Source organism: Sparus aurata, chromosome 21 (assembly GCF_900880675.1).
Source record: "Sparus aurata chromosome 21, fSpaAur1.1, whole genome shotgun sequence".
In the NCBI taxonomy this organism is placed as follows: domain Eukaryota; kingdom Metazoa; phylum Chordata; class Actinopteri; order Spariformes; family Sparidae; genus Sparus; species Sparus aurata.
The window spans coordinates 34,553,373-34,560,405 of NC_044207.1; the positions used below are offsets into that span (position 1 = coordinate 34,553,373).

The window sequence follows — 7,033 nt, forward strand, 5'->3', positions numbered from 1 at the left end:
CGTGTAGTTTCATTGATCGGATGCAGTGTGTGGAGACATCGATCTGTTTACAGTCACACTTAGAGAACTTTGCTGCACTTTGGTGACAAAATCCAAGTAAATTATTAAATTATTGTGCTCAATCTTGATTTACGGGCAAGGTTAGAGTTTGGCATGTATCAGGATTAGTGTACTGTGAGCCTCACCGCTCACGCTCGCTTGGGAGGAAGGAAGGCAGGAAGCCGGCGTTTCTAGCTGGTAAATTGTGTGTTATTTTTGGGCATGGACAGAGAATCTTAAATGAAAGTAAAATAAAACACAAATAAACAGCCGTCCCTCTGACAACTGAGGGTTGGATTCCGTCCTGTCTCTGCTCCAGTCCTGCCCCCGGACCCAGCCCACTGCAAGAGATCAGAACCAGGTTACAAGCATGCTTACATAGCTGACTGATTACCTGATTCTGTCCAGCTGTCTGAACACCGGCTGAGCCACTCCTCCCTCTCCTCCAGCAGCCGGCGCCTTAACCACACCTCACTGCCACGTCTATGTTAAGTCAATAACAAGTTTATTGCTTTGGTTTTGTACCTGGAAACATAAACTATCTTTATTAAAGCAACAGTTATTAGCAGTAGTCAGATTTTACTAAGCGCATTTACTGAAATACTACACTTAAACACAATCTTGAGCTCTGTAAACATGAAGCATTTTCTGCCAATTTCCACATCTACCCTCCTGGATTTCATACGGAAATACTTCAAACTCTACAATTATCTGACAGCTAACCTCTAATTTTCAAGATTTGACAATTTGTTCAACATACAGTTATGAAGATGAAACAACCAAACATCACATAAAGTTGTAAAGTAGTTGACAACATTGACAGGCTGCCAACAGAAACTCATTCTGCCAAATAATGAGCACAGTCAGTAAATCTATGAAGGCAAGAATACAATACAGGACACAATGGATCCACAGTGGGTGTCTTTGGATCGGACTGTAATCAGGGACGTCTGGGTTTTCCATGTGAAGTGGCACCCATGTGAAAACTTGGACCCAACAGAACATGGCACTGTAATGAGTCATTGTGGTTCACCGGTGTGTCCTGTTGTAAACCTGCAGTTAATAAACTGTGCACACCTGTTCCACTTTGTTGCCGACACTGTGATGTAGGTGTGGTTGGGTGAATGAAGCCTTTCAGTTGAAAGGTGTGACACAGACACGTACGTCTTCGCTTCAGCTGCACACCTGCGCTGCCCTCTACGACACTAACATGGCCAGCAATGCCGAAGCAGCCGAACCCGGTAAGTTCATCATCATCATCTCTACAGCGAGTTTTTCCTTCTACCTTCCTCTGTTCTTTGTTCTCTGTCTACGATCACTGCTGATCCGCAGAGATCACTTCTGATTTGCATATTTCAGGGAACAAATGGGAGGAGTGTGACTGAACTCTAGCTTGATCAAAGCCAGGATGGTGTGCGTCACGGCAGTTCCTCCTCTACTCGTCTACTCGCCTGTTAATTCCAGGAAATAACCTTCTATATGCAAACTTCTCGTATTTTGTTTCACAACGAGCAGTGTTGGGGAAGCTACTTTGCAAGTGTAGCTTGTAAAACTTCATGTAGTTCAGCCTGGCAGCAGTTTGAACAAACTACATTTCTACCCCTGGAGAAATGTAGTTTGTAAAACTACTGGTAAAAAAAAGTAGCTTTAGCAACTACTTATACTCATTATACTCATTAACTCACCATTAAATAAATCAACATATGGTGTATATGAAACAAAATATAATAGCCTGCATAAACTTCACATGCCAGCAGAAATACGCCTCTCAACTCAAGTTTTATTGTTTAAGAACAAAAGCTGACATCTTTGGTCAACATCACAGTAACTTCAGAGGCACTAACAGTGAGGCACTAGAACTAGATGCCAGAGCAGAATCGCTTGTTGAACATGACACATGAGCAGTCTCTCAAAGTTTTTATCAGGCAGCCGGTTCTGTTTGGCACTAAAAACATCTTTACCAACACTAAAAAGCTGTTCTCATGCTGCACTGGCTGGGACACCAGTGTTGAACTTCTTCAAAGAAAAATAAAACAAAATGTATATCATATAGGTCTTTTTTTATAAAAAAAAATATTTTGTGTTATTGGCCAAAACTGTTTGTAAATTGAGTAGTAAAAACACAAAAAATGACCCCAAAAGTAGTTAAATTACTTGACACAGCAGAAAATATGAATGTAGTTTAACTACCAGCAAGTTACAACAATTTGTAGTTAAGCTATGTAGTTCAACTACATGTAGTTTATGTCTCCCCAACACTGCCAACGAGTTTGTGTACCAGTGATGATTGTTAGAGGGTGAATCTACCCAACTGTGCTGTCAGGAAAGAGCTTTGATTACATGTGATGTGAAGTAGAATGACCCATTTAAAGATGATGTCACTGCTCGAACACTTCCACACCTTTACTTTCCAGCTAACTGCAGAAATGACCCACTATTTCTTGCAATATCCAGAATCATGAGGCGCAGAATTGTCCAATGTGAATGTAAATCCAAAAGGGATTCTGGGCTGATCTCGAGGTAGTCACCTTAAAAAAATGTGTTCTGGTAGATGACTGTTTCCATCGACAGTTTCTTTATTAGCATTTAAAAATAATGAGTTAATGCACTTAATGTGTAACTTGAGATGGTTCTAACAAGTTCTGATGTATCTGTATCTGTATCATCTAACTCTTTTGTTTCTGCTCCATGAAAAAAAAAAGGCTGATTCTTCACAGAGTTTACCATGATCGTAAAGTCATGTCTGGCAGTAGAAAGAGCTCTTTGTGAATGAGAACTGTTTCTATTTTCTTCTTCTTCCTTGAGAGTTAAGCTGGCTTTATACCTCCGGATCCGGACGAAATTCGTCTGTCCGTACCAAACGTTCTCTCCGCTACTGGCCTACGTACCTCCGTCCGATTTCAGCGTTTTTATGGACGTAACGCGTCCTAGAGGGCGGTGTCGTGTCATAAATGACTGAGCCATTGACACAGTTGCTGTTTGTCACGATGACCCGGTACTGTGGCATCGTATTAATGTATCTTCTCACCAACTCACATATCTTCTCCTCCAAATTTTTGTGCCATTTTTAAATGTCCAATGTTGTACTCTTTTCTTCTTCTTTGAATTTCCGGCAACTACTCTCTTCTTCGTCGATTTTCGCGATGGAGTGACTTCTGACTCTATACTGCCGCCCTGATTTCTGGTGGTATTGCTCGGAGCACTCCAGATTCGTAAGCTCAGAGCCAACGGATCCACTGACGGATGAAACGACCACTGGATACGGACTGGGTGGGTCCGTATCTCTTTTTACCGTAGGGTATAAATGGGCCTTTATTGGCTGCTGGTAAACAACTGTTTTTTCTTCTTCCTGTGTCTAAAATCAGGTTAGGGCTAACAGCTTTAGCTTCCTTAGCTTTCCCAGAGACGGCAGATTCTGGGACTTTTTTACTTTTCACACAAACTCATACGGTTCTCCTCTGCACCATGAATGTCCCAAATACAATGAAGTGGATTATTATGAATAACAAAACTGCATATTAATAATATCTGATCTATTCCTCAGAACTGACCGGATACAATAATGGGGAGATCAGGATTGTGTTGGTGGGAAAGACCGGTGCTGGGAAGAGCGCCGCAGGAAACACCATTCTGGGAAAACAGATGTTTAAATCACATTTCTCTCCTCAGTCTTTGACTGAACACTGTGATAATGCCTGTGGGGACGTAGACGGACAAAAGGTTGCTGTTATTGACACTCCAGGTGTGTTTGACACCAGGATAGATGAAGAGAAAACAGTCAAAGATATTGCCCAGAGCATTTCCTATGCTTCTCCTGGACCTCACATCTTCCTGATCGTCATCAGACTGGGCAGATTCACAGAGGAAGAGAAGAGGACGGTGCAGAAGAATCAGCAAATCTTTGGAGAGGAAGCAGACAAATACAGCATGGTTCTCTTCACCCATGGTGACCTGCTCAAAGAGGAACCCATTGAGGAGCTCTTAAAGGAAAATAAAGACCTGCAGGAACTTGTGTCTTGATGTAACGGTCAGTACCACGTCTTCAATAATGAGCTGGAGGATCGTTCTCAGGTAAGAGAGCTGCTGAACAACATCAGAAATATAACAGAGAAGAACGGAGGAAGACACTACACCACTGAAATGCTCCAGAAGGCAGAGAATGTATTCGAAGAAAAGAAAAGACAAATCCTTTGGGCTGAAAACGAGAAAATGCGCAAAGAGCAGGTGAAACTCGAGAGGAAAATAAAGGAAACCAAGGCAGCACTAAACGATCCAGCTGTACTACCTCTGGCATCCTTTGCCTGCCCCCACATTCAGAGCTCTTTTCTTGGGTGCCTTGCCCCTCAAATCTCACTCCTGGGGCCTATTCCATTTCGGTACCACTTATGGCAGTTTAACAGACCCCTGATACTTGGAGGGTGTATTGTGTTTTCCTTCAGAGGTCAATATAAACAAAAGTTTAGACCCAAGGTAATGAAATATCATATAATCATGAATCGAAGTTACTACAGAGAAATTATAAAGCAGTCGAAGAACATTTCATGCATCAGGCCGTCCAAATAAAACAACAAAAGTCTGACTGTGTGTTGTGTGTCAGGCCACATGCCACCACCAACCCCTGCTCCGGGTTACAAAGCCATTTAGAACACATATAATCTGAACCTTGTATTGTAGAATTGTTGATATTATATGTATTAATCATGGCTTGCAGAAACACTTTTGTTTGGCGAAAACAGAGAGACAAAAGCTCTGGACTGACTACTTACACTGTAGCCTGACTTGCAACTCCCCAGAAATGTACAATGCAGTGACATGGACGACAAAGACTGATCGACCCGTTCAGTAGAATCGCATTTGCCGGCTTCTCCTCCAGTGCTTTGCGGCACTGTGAATAGAGAGAATTGAGATCCGTAGTTTCCCCAGTAAACACACCACCCTCTTCGACTGTAGTAGCCCCTTCTCGTAGACTGTTGTGAGGTATCTGGGCTGCAACACATTCTGGTCTTTAATTGAACTCAGTTTAAATTTTACCTGTGTGGGTGTGGTGTGGGGCTCACAGCTCCAGGAGGCAGTATTCAGTTGTGTGTGTGTGTCAAAGGTTAGCAGAAGATAAGGCCACCATAGAGGACTAAAACAGAGTCTGACCCTCATATCAGATGGAACGAGATGTCTAAAAATGTACATTTCCAGAAAAGGATAGAGGGTTCATTTAGGTAATTTGGGGATACAAGACCTAAGCAGTGACAGTAACAGATTTAGTCATAATGGGAGTTGAACAGGGAGATACTAGAACTCCTTTTCTAGTCGATTGGACAGATGGACCCTCAACCCACCAAAGTGACCAATTAGAAGATGTGGGCGGGTACAGCCCAAGGGACTGTAAAAAGGTCCCTTGGGCTGTACCCGCCCTGGCTGCACACGAGTAGAGAAGGTTAGGTGGTAATTGGTAGATTTCTTAAAGGAGTCATCACCCGGAAATCGCAATTTCTCTCGTTAAATCATGCATATTGGTGTTGGATCTCTGTTGAAACTTGCCTGAAAAGCTGGAGTTTGAAAGTAGCTTATTTTTTTCGCTTTGGCTCTTTTTCTGAACAGGAAGAGCGCACAGTAGTGCGCGTTCCTAAAGCACGAGATTTTGACTCTGCTCCTGTGGTGACGTTACCACAGGAGGCTACTTGCATATGCATCGGCTCACAGCCGTCCTCAGCCAGAGTGAGCACGCCGAATCTGCTTATTTCTCTGTCATTTTCACGCCATACATCGTCACCGCCAGCATTAAAACTAAGGTCTTACATGTAAAACACGAGTGTGAAAAGTAAGACGGAAAAAAAAAGAATTTACCATTCAGAGACATCCTGCTGTAAACGTGTATCTTCCACCGTCTCTGCCTCTTCACTCTCCCGTTCGGTTTCCGACTCCGGCTCGTACATAAATGCCTGAATTCCGTAAGGTTCGTCATTTAGTGTGTGCGCCATGACAGGGGGCTGTTTATGTTTGGAGTCTGTGTGCATGCAGGCTCGCCCCCCATTCCGGCTCTGTCCTTCCTGCGGCCAATCAACGCGCGCCTCATTACATATTAATGCAATGCACATCCGGACCGGTCAAAACCTCGCGCATAATCTCGCGTGAGAAAGTCGTGGTATGAAAAAGTGTCAGAACAAGCTCTATGTTTGATTTAAAAAAAAAAAAAAAATTTCTAATAAGTTTTGAGAATTGATCCAAAGCGATCCAAGAGGGACTGGATATGTAAAAAACCAGGTGATGACTCCTTTAAGATCGAAGGCTCGATAGGATTTCTGATAGGGCAGAGGGCGAAGCATTTTGGCATTGCTTTGCCATAGATTTCAGAACACCAGAGAGTGGCCGCATCTGGTTCGGAAGCGGGCTTGAGATCTGTTTCAGTAAAGATTGCTCGATCAGTCCACCCAGCCTTGCCTCCGCAGAATTCTTTTATCATCAAACCACACGCCGACACCTTTGATGAAGAGGACTCAGAAACTACAGCTGCTCTTCTTGGGTTGTACTTCCCCTAGCTGCCGAAGACGTTGGCTTCCTGTCCACTCCTCCACACCTGGCTGCAAACTTTTAGAGACTGAGCCTTCAGTGTCACAGCGTCCAACCTGTGAACTCCTGAAGCACCACCTGTTCACCACAGCCAACAACCTTAGCTCACTCTGTCTACCCTCCATCAATCCAGCCTACTCTGTCATACGCCCAACCATCCCTCTTTTCTGACTTCAGCTCGGCTTCCTGATCATTATTTTCTAGTGTCATTTTTTTCCATAGATATTATATGTTATATATCAGTTATATAATCAGTCATGATTTCACCTGAAAGAATGCAAGATGACCTTCCTGGTGTTGTGCCTGGTCTGACATTAACTAATGGTCACATGTTGATATTATCATTATAAACACACAGTCACTGACGCCTGTGTATTAAAGCTTCAACACCTGTAGAGGAAGTCCACAATATTTTATTGTTTGACTGCTT

At 43.1% G+C, this 7,033-nt stretch overlaps 1 pseudogene; it reads left to right on the forward strand.

Moving 5' to 3' along the window:
* The first annotated feature begins 1,249 nt into the window (after window positions 1–1,249).
* LOC115572850 (GTPase IMAP family member 4-like) lies at window positions 1,250–4,490 on the forward strand (annotated as a pseudogene).
* The last annotated feature ends 2,543 nt before the right edge of the window (window positions 4,491–7,033 follow it).